The 15,622-nt window shown below is 41.1% G+C and overlaps 1 protein-coding gene across 6 annotated transcripts in view; it reads left to right on the plus strand.

Annotated features, from left to right (window-relative positions):
* Positions 1-15,622, plus strand: part of LOC143032875 (fumarate hydratase, mitochondrial-like) — a 122,952-nt gene that overhangs the window by 11,703 nt on the left and 95,627 nt on the right. The gene's annotated exons all lie outside the window — the stretch shown is intronic.

The following is a 15,622-nucleotide window of genomic DNA, read 5'->3' on the forward strand; positions in this document are numbered from 1 at the left end:
CTCACGACTGCGTGTCACCCTGGGACTGATTGCGTCTCCAAGAGGTTCCCTTTTACTAAATTTGTTTTCCATTTATTCGCTTGTACACAGAAAATAACTGACACTCAAATAATACAAAAATTAGTTTAATAATATGATAATAATCTATTTTACATTCATTTAACTTTTGCATTACAATAATAGAAATGATAATTACATAAATAGAAATGATAATTATTATTTCTTCCCGAAACTTCCAGAACTCGTTACACATACGAACACACATAAGAGAAACACAAGAGGACATGGAAAGAAAATAAAAAAACATAGCTACAGAAGAGAAATGAAGAAAAACAGTTTTCCACATAGAGTAGTGGACACTTGGAACAAACTGGATAATGAAATAGTATGAGCAAAAACCATTCATGAGTTTAAAAGTAAACTAGACACTCCAAGATACAAAGGCGGGACACCACGAGCATAGCTCCCCTTCCCGCAAAATGCAACTAGGTAAATACAACGAGGTAAATACATCCAATTATGCATCACTTGCATTTCCTACATGTATACAAAATGCTAATGAAAATTATAATAACTTGCATACACTACAATGGGAGAAAAGACTTTTGTGAGAGCACATTGTCCTGGTATTGAGAAGAGGGAGGATGGGAAGAGATGGCTCAGGCAGTGAATGATGGTTGTGATAAGGCAGATATGTGAGAATTTTTTGGCAAAGGTAAGGATGTTTTATGGGCTTTTATGGATCTAGAGAAGGCTTATGACAGGATTAATAGGAAGGCCTTGTGGGAGGTATTGCAGATATATGTGATAGAGGGACAGCTGTTATGGGCAGTCAAAAGGTTTTACATGGGAAGTAGAGCTTGTATTAGGGTTGGGAATGGTGAGAGTGAGACATTTGAGGTGAAAATGGGGCTGCTCCAGGGTTGTTACATCATCAATGTTCAGTGTATACATGGATAAGGTGGTATGGGAGGTAAATGCAAGGGTGTTAGAGTTGTTTTGGGCAACTTCAATGCAGTTATTGGCACCAACTGATCTGGCTATGAAGTACGTATTAGCCCCCCCATGGTTTTGGAACCAGGAACATTAACAGTTCTCTCCTTCTGAACTTTGCAAAATCTAGAAGGCTGAGGATTGGTGGTTCCTGGTTCCAGAGATAAGAGCCACACTAGTGGACTTGGTATAGTAATGCTGGAGGAGTGGCCAAGGAGATCAATAACATACTTGTTAGCACCCATTGGAAGATCCTACATAACATCAGGTTTTATCCTAGTGCTGAATTCATTGGGACTGATCAGAGACTTGTGATCACAACACTCAGACTGTATATAAAATTCAGGAGAATCCTGAGATGTAGCCCACCTGGGTTTCATTTGGAGAAGCTTAAGGGTGATGTGTATTTACCTAGTTTACCTAGTTGTATTATACGGGAAGGGAGCTATGCTCATGGTGACCCATCTTTGTATCTTTCAGCATCAAGTTTTTTCTTAAGATCTTAAATAGTATTTGCACACACTGTTTCTTTATTTAAGTTATTCCAGATATCCAGCACTCTGTGTGGGAAACTTTTTATTTATTTATTTTTATTTATTTTATTTTTTTATTTAGATCTCTTCCATAGTTATCCTTTTTGAGTTTCTTTTCATGTCTTCTTGTTTTTCCAATGTCATTTCTTTTAGTAAATCATTCCTATCAAGGATTTCCATTCCTTTCATGTGTGCCCTGGAGTATGCAGTAGCAATTTCTAATCAGTTTGAAGTACTTTGCACTCTTGAGAAGCCAGAAGAATTGAGAGACCTTTAATTGTGAAACTCTGAAAGCTGCTGAGGAGTGCATTGGAGAGAGTGTCCAAGGTCGAGGAGTGGTGTGGCATTGCAGGAGGCACAGGAGAATGTAAAGTAGATCCATGTTAACTGATTAGCTTGAGATCTGGACCAATATGGGACTTGGAAATGGTGGAGTAGAGCTGTCATGAGGATGGATAAGGAGAAGTATGTAAGCAGAATTGCTGAGGATGTTGAGGGTCATTTTAATGCAGATTACCTTAGGCCTGCTTTCTGAGCCCTGAAGAAACTGCTCCAAATATGTGACCCATAGGATCACAGTCCATACAGCTGGTGGCCTGCTAGTGTCAGTCATGGAGGGGTGTAGTCCCTTTGCTGAGTGCTTTGAGTAATTGATCATGAGTGACCCTCAGAGCAGTCTTCCCTTGATGGTGTTTGAGTGGTAGTTGCTGATCCTCTGGGAAATGAATCTATGCCCTCTCTGACGTCAAAGAGGTTGTAAGTTGAAGGGTGGAGACAGGGCTGTGGAGTTGGAGTCGGAGTCGGAAGCAATTACGGCGTCACTGGAGTCGGAGTCGGTAAAAATATACTGACTCCGACTCTGACTCCGACTCCAGTTAAATTTACACTTTATAAGGCCTTCGTTTAGCCTGTAGAGTTAAGCAGTGCACACTCCTTATAAGTACATACATATACCAAGGCTTTTTCCCCCTTACAAGGGAGGTAGCCAAAAAGGGAAAGGCATAAAATCATGCCCACCCATTCCATCCCTGAATACACTCCACACCCCCTCCACCCTCCCTCTTATCTTAGCACCTCCTGGATGATGGGTCATCCCTGCACCTTGTCCACTGCCCTGGGTCAGAAGCAGTGTCGCAAGACACAGCACATCCACAGCAAGGCAGCTTCATTAAATTGGCGACCCCCCCTCTCTGTCCCCCCATGCATAAAAGGAGAAGACGGGGAGAAATCCCTTCGGGCTGCGTCAAATTTTGCTCACACATACTACTACACATACTACCTCACCCCCATCCCCCCACCCATTCCACCTCATGCATCACTCATCACACACATACACACATCGAAGCAACACCGCTCGTCGTCGCTGTCGTCGCGCGACCAAGAAGAAGAGGATTTACGACGAAAAAGGAAAACCTGGTTTGTACTGTAGGGGTGGGGAGTGAACGTGAGTGCCCGAAATGGTATCTATGCAGTGCTAGTTAATTGTGTTAACTCGAAATTAGCAAAAATGAATGAAAACGACTCGAAAGCCAGTTGCGAATCAGAGCCATCTGGAGGCAATACACTGAACCGCGATGTAAACAATAAACAAAGCACCACGTGTTATGACAATGATTTCTTAGGGTTTGGTAAGTACGAAAGAAAGAACTTAAGTAGATTATTAGAGATAGAGAGAGAGATGAGCAAAAATAGGACTCGGTGGGAAAATGAAATCATGGACTTAAGAAAAGAGGTCATTGGTTTAATTGATTGTTTATCTAAGACTAACCATGAAATTTCTGACCTGAAAAAAGCTAACTTGGATCTTACAAACGAAATTAAAGAAATGAAAAGAGACATAAATGAACTGAAGAATGATAATGAAAAGAAGAAAACTAATTATAATAATAGCGAAAATCTAAAGCAGGAAGTGAACAACAAATTCCAAGAATTGACACAAAAGATCGAAGAAAACTTAGGTGGGGACAGTATCCAGGAAATTAAGAAGTGGAAAGAAAATATTGAAAATAAAGAAATTGCTTTCAAAGAAATAGTCAAGCAGCAAATGCAAGATAATGCAAAAGACACAATCATTCAAGTGATTAACGAAAAAGCAAATTGGGTCAGGGACACAGTAGATAGGAAGAAATGTATTGTGGTTTATGGGCTTAAAGAAAAACAAGGATTGGCGAGGTACATGAGAGAAAAAGAAGAAAAAGAGACAGCAGTAGAAATCCTTAATGAAATTCAGGGGGGAGATAGTGATTCAGGCACAGACTTAGAAGAGACTTACAGAATTGGTCGCTATACTAAGGATAGGAATCGACCTCTAAAGATAAAACTAAGGTCACAAGTGGTAGTAGAAGACATATTTGAAAAAGTAGGTAACTTGGCAAAGAGTGAAAAATACAATAAGATATGGATAAAAAGAGAAATGAGTACTGAGGAATTAGAAAAAGAAAGGGCGCTAAGAGAAGAAGCAAAGGAAAAAAACTTGAAAAGATCGGAGACAGAATGCAAAGAATTCCAGTGGAGAGTAATAGACTTGAGATTAAGACAATGGCGCTTCAAAATGAACAAAACAAGGGAAGAAGAAACCAGGGAGAAGGAAGAAAATTAAAAGTGGCCTATACCAACATTGACGGACTAATTTCGGGACTGAACGAACTCAATGATTATCTGTTAGAAGCAAAACCAGACATAATGGGAATTGTAGAGACTAAACTAAGAGGTGAAATACCATCCACTGTTATCGGACAAGGTTTATACAACTACTGGATAAAAAACAGGGACAAGAAACAGGGAGGGGGAATCATGTTCTTGGCCAAGAAAGACCTAAAGGTGACAAAAATTGCAGAGGGCAAAGGTAATGCTGAATTGATCATGATAAAAGTCGAAGGCAAGAATATGAAAAGTAGAAAGTTTTTGGTGACTTATGTGCCTCCAAAAACAAGCGCTTGGAAAGAAATTGAACATAAAAAAATGCTAGATGACACAAGAAAATCACTCAATGAGATACTAATGGGTAAGGGTAATCTGGTAGTTATGGGGGACTTCAATTGCAAAGAAATTTGTTGGGACAGCATGACAGTGCAAGGAGGAGATGACTCGTGGGGTAATGTACTGCTAGATATGACCATGGAGTACACAATGACCCAATGGGTCCATGAAAACACAAGGTACAGAAATAATGAAGAGCCATCGAAACTAGATCTAATATTTACAACAGAGCCTGAAATAGTGCATAAAGTCCAGTATGAGACACCAATTGGAAAGAGTGACCATGTACTCATCGAAACTATACTAAAGGAAGAAATAGACATAGAGAGGAACGAAAAGCATAGGAAAGGAAGACTGAGGTACAACAAAACAGACTTTACAAAACTAAAGACATTCTTCCGGAATGCAAACTGGGAAATATTTTACAGGGAAGAAACAGCAGTGGAAGAGAAATGGAATATATTGATGGAAAACTACAATGAAGGGGTAAACAGGCATGTACCAAGACAAAAGCGAGAGAGAGAGTACATTAAATGTTGGTTCAACAAAAGATGCAGTGAGGCAAAAGACAGAAGGGACAAAGCTTGGAAAAAGTGGAGAAAAGACAAAAAACAAAGCAAATGGCAAATTTATGTTAACTATAGAAATGAGTATGTTAATGTGAGAAGAGAGGAGAAAAGGAACCATGAGAAGGATATTATAGACAAATGCAAAGAGCAACCCAAACTATTCTATCGGTATGTGAATGGTAAACTTAAAAACAAACAGGAATTGGTGAAACTATGCCAAGGAAACATAGAATACACAGAAGATTTAGAGATGGCCGAAGTCATGAACAATCACTTTAAATCTGTTTTCACCAGAGAGAAAATACCGAATTGTGACATAGACAAAAACAAGAAATCTCCCCTCATGAATGAGTTTACAGCATCACTAAAGGAAATATCAGAACATTTATCAAGGCTGGATGTCAGAAAATCACATGGCCCGGACGGTATTGCAAATTGGATTCTAAAGGAGTGCAAAGAAGAACTAACAGACAAAATACACATCTTAATAAACAGCTCACTCAAAGAAGGAAAGATACCCGAGGACTGGAAAAACGCTAACATTGTACCAATACACAAAGGAGGAAACAAAGAAGAACCCACCAACTATAGGCCAGTATCACTAACAAGCACCATTGCCAAAATTTGTGAGAAAATAATCAAGAATAGATGGGTAAAACATCTGGAAGACAATGACATATTAAACCCAAGACAATTCGGATTCAGACAAGGAAGATCATGCTCCACAAACTTAATATGCTTTTACTCAAGACTAATAGACATAGTGCAAGAAAGAAATGGATGGGCTGATTGTGCATTCCTAGACTTGCAAAAAGCCTTTGACAAAGTACCACACAGAAAACTACTAAAAAACTGGAACACATAGGAGGAATACAGGGAAACCTACTAAAATGGATAGAGGACTTTCTGACTGGTAGAAAGATGAGAGTAGTGCTCAGAGAAAAATATTCAGACTGGAAAGAGGTGATCAGTGGAGTACCGCAAGGATCTGTGCTGGCACCAATAATGTTTGCTATCTATATGAATGACATGGATGAGGACGTGAACTGCTACATGAGCTTCTTTGCCGATGACGCCAAACTGCTAAGGAAAATAGAAACTGATGAGGACTGTGAAGCACTGCAAGAAGACCTAAATAGGGTATGGAACTGGAGTCAGAAATGGGAAGTGGACTTTAATACTAAGAAGTGTAGCATAATGGAGTTTGGAAAAAGCAAAAAACAGAATATCAGGAAAATATACAATTGGAACCAAAGAAGTAAAGAAAGTAGGATCCGAAAAAGATTTGGGAGTAATTATCACGAACGACTTGTCCTATGATATACAGATTAACAAAATTGTCGGGGAGACTTACAACTTGCTAAGATCAATAAAAGTGGCGTTTACATACTTGGACGAAGACATGATGAAAAAAATATTGGTTACATTGATAAGGCCTAGATTAGAGTATGCAGCGACATTGTGGTCCCCCAGTACCAAAAAGAATATAAAGAAAATAGAAAGAATCCAAAGAGCAGCTACAAAAATGGCACCTGCACTTGCAAACCTATCATACGAAGAGAGATTGGCTAAACTGGAGTTACCGACACTGGAGCAAAGAAGAGAGAGAGGTGACCTATTGACCATCTACAGAATCATGAAAGGCACAGAGGTACTCGATAGTGAGAACTTACTTAACTGGGACAAAAGAAACACAAGAGGACATGGAAAGAAAATAAAAAAAACATAGCTATAGAAGAGAACTGAAGAAAAACAGTTTTCCTCATAGAGTTTTGGACACTTGGAACAAACTGGACAATGAAATAGTATGCGCAAAAACCATTCATGAGTTTAAAAACAAACTAGACACTGCAAGATACAAAGGCGGGACAACACGAGCATAGCTCCCCTTCCCGCAAAATACAACTAGGTAAATACAACTAGGTAAATATACAACCATTCTCCATTCACCCCTGTCTTCTGTCCTCTCCTGTCCTTCCTCAACAGACATTCCCCTCTTCCCCAAAGCCCCCTTCACCCCATCCATCCACCTCATCCTAGGATGTCCTCTCATGTTCACTCCCTCCACATCTGCCTTCCATACCTCTTTTACTAGTAGTCTTTCTTCACTCATTCTTTCCATGTGTCCAAACCATCCTAATACTCTTTCATCAACCCTATCTTCCAACTCCCTTTCCACCCCTGTTCTCCTCACCTCCTCATTTCTCACTCTATCCAGCCTAGTAACCCCCATCATACTTCTCAGACACCTCATCTCAAACACATTCAAACTCCTTCTCTCTTCCTCTCTTATGTTCCATGTTTCTGCCCCATACAGTGCTGTTGGCACAATGACCCCTTCATACAGTCTCCTCTTAGCATCCATTCCCAAATGTCTATTCCTCATTACACTCTTTAATCCACCAAGGCATTTACTCGCTTCTCTCAATCTACATTCTACCTCCACCTTCACTCGACCTTTTCCTGCCACATTTGCACCCAAGTATCTAAAACTATCCACTTCCTCCAGTCGCTCTCCCTTAATGCGCACTTCCAGTCTACTGCCACTTTCACCCCTTGTACATCTCATCACCTTACTTTTACCCACATTTATCTTTAGCTTTCTTCTATCACATACTCTCCCAAACTCTGTCACCAACTTCCTCAATCCCTCCTCCGATCCTGCCACAAGCGCAATGTCATCCGCAAACAACAGCTGGCTCACCTCCCACTTTTCTCCATTTTCTTTAACCATCTCCAATCCCTGCCCCACTACCCTAGCATTTACCTCTCGCACTACCCCATCCATGTATAAGTTGAACAGCCAGGGTTACATAACGCATCCTTGACGAAGTCCCACCTTTACCTCGAACGACTCACTCTCTCCATTTGTAATCCTGACACAAGCTCTACTACTCTCATAGAAACTCTTGACAGCTCCTAGAAGCTTTCCTCCTATCCTATACCATATGCATAACCTCCCCCAGTACCTTTCTGTCTACCCTATCATAAGCCTTTTCCAGATCCATAAAAGCCCAAAAAACATCCTTCCCCTTTCCTATAGCTTTCTCACATATCTGTCTTACCACAAAGATCTGATCTACACAACCTCTACCTGTCCAAAATCCACACTGTTCCTCACCAATTACTCCTTCTGTTCCTCTCCTAGTCCTCTCAATCAAGATCCTCCCATAAGCCTTCCCAACTACACTTAACAAGCTAATCCCTCTGAAACTACTACATTCACACTTGTCCCCTTTTCCCTTATAAAGTAGAACTATACAGGCACTCCTCCAGTCCTCCGGCACTCTACCCTCTCTCCAGCAACCATTAAATAACCTCACCAGCCAGTCCATCATTGTACCTCTTTTTTTTAGACATTCTGCATGGCATCCATCCAGACCAGGTGCCTTACCTGCTTTCATCATCTTAACAACTGCCTTCACTTCATCCTTCCTTTTTTCTCCTCCATTTTCCTCACTCATCACGGTCATTTTCTTAGCATTTCCCACTGCAGCTATCTTTCCCTCCCTATACTCCTTCACATTTAGCAACTCCCTAGAATATTCTGCCCATCTTCCCCTTACTGCCTTCTCTTCCATTATCATCTCTCCATCTGCACCTTTTACCTTTTCTTCTCTACTTGATTCGCCTCCTCTTCCTCTCTTAATTTCTTTCCAAAACATCTTTTTATTACTTTCAAAATTTTCTGTCATACTCTTACCCCATTTCACATCTGCTCTCCTCTTTGCCTCCTTTACCTTTTGCTTTACTTCTCTTTTCTTTTCTTTGTACCTCTCATATGACTCCCTCGTCCTATTTTGTAACCAATCTGTGAAAGCTTGCTTCTCTTCTACAACCTTTGTTTCCTCATCCCACCATTCAGTACCCTTCCTTCTATTTCCTCCTGTCCTTCTTGTTCCACACACCATCCTTGCACACTTTGTGACTCCCTCCTTGAACCATCCCCATTCCTCCTCCACACCTAGCTCTACTCTATCCTTCACTCCCTCCCACTCCTTCAGCTTCTTTTTGTACTCCTTCTCCTTTTCCCTGTCATTTAAAGAGTTCACTCTAAGCACCTCCCTACCTTTTGTCCCTTTCCTCTTTCCTTTTGTCCCTTTCCTCTTTCTCCACTCTCAACTTACCTTCCACCAAAAAATGATCTGATATTCCCCCACTCTCTCCCCTTAGCACATGTACATCCTTAACTCTTCCTATCATAATCCTATTTACCACTACATAATCCATTAACCCCTTCCATACGGTGCCGCATATGTAGGCGGCATGAGGAGCAAGTGGATATGCGAGGCTGCCATATCGGCGTCTTGATTATATTTATTGTAGTTGCCCCTGCGTAATGACATACTCTCTAAACTGTCTTCATCACATTTTCTATGGTTATCAAAATTCACGGGTGGAAGAGAGAACGATCAATATAAGCGGTGACTATATTTTATGATGCGAGTATTATTACGACACATCGTATGTCTGGCAGATAATGCTGCCCGCGAGATTTTGGCCCGGAGTGAAGAGGTTAATGCTCTATCTACAACCCTTCCATCCATCACCCTCTCCCATGTGTACTTATGCTTGACTTTCTTCCAAAACACTGTATTTGCTATCATCAACTCTCTAGACACATTTCCACCATCAACTCTCCACTACGATTCTTTCCTGGAACTCCACATTTCCCAGCCACTCCATCAATTGGACCATTTCCTACCCTAGCATTAAGGTCTCCCAGTACTGTTACATTGACATTTCTCCCTAAATCCTCTATGCACTCGTTTAAATCTATCCAAAAGGCCTCCCTTTCTTCTACACTCTTCTCACTGCCAGGCCCATATGCACTTACAAAGACCCACATCTCCTTTCCCAGTTTCACCTTCATCCATATTATCCTTGAGGAAACCTTCCACTCCACTACACTTTTACCTATCTCTTCACTTACTAGAATAGCCACCCCTTCCCTCCCTCGTCCTCTCTTTACTCCTGATAATCTCCTGCTTACACTCCCAAACTTACACTCACCCTTTCCTTTCAACTTAGTTTCACTCAAAGCCAACACATCCATCTTTCTTCTCACAAACATACTACCTATCTCTTCCCTTTTACTCTCATCTGTACCACATCCACGCACATTAAAAGACCCAAACTTTAGGGTGCTGGACGGAAAACTCCTTGATCCTCTTATGCCTTTACTTTTTCTTTTAGGAATGCCCCCTGTGGGGCTACAAGGAGAAGGATGCCTAGTCCCAATCCCCGTCCCTTTCTTCTCGCCTCTTACGATCTAAGTGGAAATACGTGGTGGCAGTATTCTTTCCCCCCACCACAGGGAATTCCCCCACCACAGAAAATGAATACTCCGAGAAATGGTACAGGACAGCAACAAGGGGTTGGGGGACAGCATAACAGAGGGACAGTCATAGTATGAAAGTGTCATCATTTATATAAAAAAAAAACATAGTTTTATCAAATGTAATAAATCTCATCGTCTTATCTTTGTGGTCATTCCACTAAACCCCCAAAACTTCCTAGTGCAACACTAGCTTTCAAATTTATACATAGACCGATAAACATCCAAAGTATTACTTGAATAAATTAAACACCTCAATATTACACCTTCTGTTGACACACAGTCACAGGAGCTGTAATATTCCTGTCAAGTTCCATATGCATCGTTTCCATCACTCCATCAGTTTGGTGGTTGTTGTTGTTGTTGTTGTCGTTCCCTAGACTGTCTGTCCGAGCAGTCCCGTCTCCCCAAGGAAGGCCACAGCCGAAACTGGGTTTTCCCACAAATCCTTTATAGAGTGTATGTTGTGTTGTTTGCGTGCATGATTGTGTATACTGCAGTCTTCCATTATGTGTTGTATGGTATGGGGTGAAGTGTTACATCCTGGGCAGCTGTTCACAACACGGTCGTCCAGCCTCTTCTGGTAGCTTAGAAGTGCTGGGTGGTGACCGCATCGCAGTCTGGCCAAGTGGACTCTGTCCTTTCGTGGGAGAGAGGATTCAGAAGGGTGGATATCAGGGGGTCTGGCATGCAGCAGTGTGTTGTCTTTCAGTGTGTTAATGGAGCGGTGAGTGATATGATTATGAATATGTTTCCGGAGGCTGGTATTTGGTGGTTGTGGAGGAAGAGAAGAGAGTATCTGTGCGTAATAAAGGTCTTTGGGTGTAGTTTTAATGTTTCTTGGTGTGTGTGGGTGTTCTGCTATGTAGTGTAGCGGGTGTGATGTGTTTGTGGTGGCTGCAGCAAGTGTTTGTGTGCCTCTCATGTCGAGGTGGTCCTTGACTTTGAGGACTTTTGTTTCATGGTGTAAATGGTCTGTAGGTGATGTATTTGTGCAGCCTGTAATTGTTTTTAGGGCTTTGTTTTGTATGATTTGAAGGGTGTTGTGGTGTGTCTCACTGAGATTAGGAGCCCATGCAGGACTCGCATAATTCATCACTGAGCGTATGCATTGTTTGTATATTGTTATATTAGTTTCTTTGTTTTGTCCAAATGTTGTTCCTGTGATTGACTTAAGTGCGTTAAGTCTAGGTGTGCGTTTGTTTTTTATGTTTGTGAGGTGTTGTTTGAAAGACATGGATGTATCGTATGTTACACCAAGAATTTTCGGTGTGTTTGTGTGTGGTATTAGAGTGTTGTTGATGTAGAGATGAGGTATGTATTTGTGTTCTTTTGTCCAGTTGGTGAGAAGTGTTGCTGTAGATTTGGTTGGAGCTATTTTGAGTCTGTTTGTGATGAACCATGTGTTGAGTGTGTCAAGGTATGGCTGGATTATTTCTGCAGCTTTGTCTGTGTTACGATGTGTGCATGTGATTGTTATGTCGTCTGCGTAGGAAGAGATTTGTATTTCTGAGGTGTCTGGCGTGGGTAAGTCATGCATGTATAGATTAAATAATGTGGGGGATAGAACTGAGCCCTGTGGTACTCCATTCTTAATGTTTCTGATGTGCGATGATTGGCCATTATATGACACATGAGCATTCCTGCCTGCCAGATAATTGGCCAGCCATCTTTTGGTGTTATTGTGCATGTCTGTATTATATATTTTATTTGTTAGGTTGTGGCGGGGGATAGCATCAAAAGCTTTACTAATGTCCAATGTTATAAGAAGTGTTCTGTGGTGGGGCCTATCTGAATTGATGTCATCAAAAATTCTTTGTGTGAGGTTTGTCAGAAGAGTGTTTGTGGAGTGTAGTGGCCTAAAGCCGTGTTGTGAGTCAGCAAGGGGAATATATGGTGTGACAAGTTTAAGTATTAGGCGTTCAATGACTTTAGAGGGGGTGCAGAGAAGTGTGATTGGGCGGTGCGATGTTGGGATTGTTGGGTCTTTGTTCGGTTTTGGAATGGTGATTATTTTACCATGCTTCCAGATGTCGGGTATAGTGTTGTGTGAATAGCTGTAGTTTGCAATGTTTGTGAGTGCGTGTATACCTTGTGGTCCAATGTGTTTTAGGTGGATGTTGCTTATGTTATCAGGGCCACAGGCAGATGAGTGCTTGAGATTATGCATTATGAGTTTTGTCTGACTGTCTATGAAGGGTGTATAGTCTGAGTCTGTGGGGAAGTCTTTCTTACGTCGAATGGTGCGTCGGTCGTCAGGGTGAGATGTAAGATGGCTCGTCTGTGCAAAATGACGTATGAGTGCATTTGCTTGTTGTCTGTTTGAGGGTAGATTATCTGTTGTTGTGATTATTGCTGCGTGAGAGCGTGTAGTGTTAGTGTTGGATAGTGTGATGCTGTTGAGTGTTTTGTACAATTTGCTGGTGTTTGTTTTGTGATCAAGTGTATTGATAAAGTTTTGCCAATTTTGTGTTTTTTGTTCATGTATTTTATTGGCAATCACAGTGTTTAGTGTTTGTATTTGGTCTGCTATGTTTTGAGGGATAGGTGTGGGGGTATCGTGTTTAAGTGTGTCACGTTGTCTGATGAGGTCTTGGATTTCTGGTGTGAAGTTGGGGTTGTGTGATTTTCTGTTGCCTCTAGGGATGTATCTCTTGTCTGCGTTTTGTATGGTTGTATTAAAAGCGTGCACAGCATTGTTTATGTTTGTGATTGGTGTACTGTTAAGTGTTTCAAAATGTTGTTCTGTCTCTTCAGTAAAGGCTTCCCAGTTAGCTCTCTTGTAATTGGTGTAAGTGTGTCTGTTGCCAGCTGGGGTGCATCTTGTTTTGGTGGTGATGATGATTGGAAGGTGGTCAGAGCCAAGGGCTCCGACCACTCTCCATGATGTTGTTGGGGTTAGGCAGGGGGAGCAAAAGGTGATATCAGGAGAGGAGGGAGTGTAGAGGGCTTGGTATGGGATATGTGTATGATTATGCGTGTTGTTCATGATAGTCAATGAGTCGAATTGAGTCTGTATATCAAGCCCTCTGTCTGTGTCAGGGTTGTCGACAAACCAGGCAGACGACTTGGCGTTGAAGTCACCACCCATGATCAGGTTGGGGATTGAGGTTAGTTGGCTGAGTTGAGGTCTGAAGGTGTTTGGAACTGTGGGGGATGATTGGGGGGGAATGTACATGTTAACTATTGTTAGTGTTGAATTGTTGCCTGTGCGGATACGAATGGATTGGGTTTCTGTTGTGTTATCTGTGGTAGGGAGGAGAATTTTGGTTGTGGCACTTGTGTCCACAAAACAGATGGAATGGTGGATCAGGGTGATGAGTCCACCGCCATTGCCGTCAGTCCGGTCTTGTCTGATGGTGGTGTAACGTCTACGTGGTGTAACGTCTACGTTGTCTGATGGTGGTGCAACGTCTACGTCGTGGGACCACCCCCCAACCCCAAGAGTTGGGGGCCAATCAGCAGCAACCACCCCTGGCCATCAGCTCTACGCAGATGGCACCGATCCCCAAGGAGGAACTACGCCTACCTGGGGGAGTACCACAATCAGTTTGGTGGTTTCTCCCACTGCTGTGTTGGTAGGATAATTATGATTTCAACTGTAGACTAACGCAGTAATACTATCTCTTCTCTCCTTTCCCCTTCTTTTTTCCCTTCTATACTTTTTAACAATGAATTATTGACATGAGGATATTTAAAGTTGAAAAAAAATTCATGTTTCAAACATGTTCAGCTGTATCTTCTTTTGTACTTGTATCGATAAGATCGGTTCCAGAACCAGAGTAATGTCCATCGCAATAATCACATAGCAGTACTAGTATGTAGTTAAACCAAGAGGTACTTGTGTCAGTAATTTCAGTACATTAAGACAAAAGAAGGTATGAAAACATATGAAGGATGATGATACCCAAAAAGTATGTATGATACATATACCTTTCAGTATCATACATGTTCAGCTGTAACACTCGACCTTGCACCGTACTCGTATCAATAAGGTTTATTTTTTCTATATTTACTGTTTCCTTTCAAGAAATTTGCCTAAACTTCTTTTATAAATTATTTTCATTCTAATTATTTTGTATTTGCAAAACTATATATATAAAAATAAAATCTTCCATTATATTTTTTTATCATTAGGTTTGTATATCCTTTATAAAGGTTATATTTCAACCTTTGTTATAAAGTACAATATTTTTGTTTTTGAAATGTACTTATCACTTATTTGCAAAGATATATTTTGCCAAATGTCTTGCATTATAGAATCTTTTTTTTTCACTGAATTTTCTTCAACCTCTCAATTTTTTTTGTCTCTACTTCACTTATGAAGTATTAATTAAGAGGTCAAACATAGGAAAGCCACACTATAACATATATTCTTTAGATATAGACTAGTTATAATGATATATGTCTACTCAAGATTGGAGTGTATGTGTGTTGTATATGCTTTATAAAATATGTAGGCCATAATCAGTTAATTTCATGAAGAGGAGTTGGAGTCGGAGTCGGAGGTTTTGTGTTCCGACTCCACAGCCCTGGGTGGAGAGGCTGCTGGCTTCTGCAACATTAGTGCAGATTTGCTGAAAGCTGGAGGTGAGGTGTGGGTTGCATGTGGTACTGTCTACTGTACCACATGTCCAGTACCATTTCCTCTGACTGGGAAAAGGTTCTGGTCTCCCAATTTGGAAAGGGAAAGGGGACTGGCAGGATGGCAACAACTACTGTGGTATTACACTGCTTAGTGTGCCAGGTAAGGTGCTTGCCCATCTGTTCCTGTTTGTTCACAACTAAAGTCTCAAAGGCCTGAGCAGTCTAGGTTCATGCCAGATAAGTCAACAACTGATTGGATCCTAGTGTTTCATATTCTTGTGGAGTATGCCAATATGAGTTTCAACTTTTTTTTTAAGGCTATGTTGATTTCAAGAAGGTGTTTTACTTAGTGCATCATGGGGTAATGTGGAATCTTCTGTGGATCCATGGGAATCCTGTGAGGATTGACTTATACTTTGGGACAGCAAGTGCTGTAATGTATGGAGGGGCATGTCAAGCTTCTTTCCTGTTCAGCTTTTGTGTCTGAGCAAAAAATTAATGTGTGGACAATTTCATTTGTATCTCTGTTCATAACTTGAATGGTCTTAAATTGGGTGGTGTCTGTACATACACACTGATGACTTGATGGCGCAGTGGTAGCATTTGCAACTGCTACTCCAGTG

The sequence above is a fragment of the Oratosquilla oratoria genome, chromosome 14 (genome assembly GCF_046742065.1).
Source record: "Oratosquilla oratoria isolate Oo_2021 chromosome 14, ASM4674206v1, whole genome shotgun sequence".
Classification (NCBI taxonomy): domain Eukaryota; kingdom Metazoa; phylum Arthropoda; class Malacostraca; order Stomatopoda; family Squillidae; genus Oratosquilla; species Oratosquilla oratoria.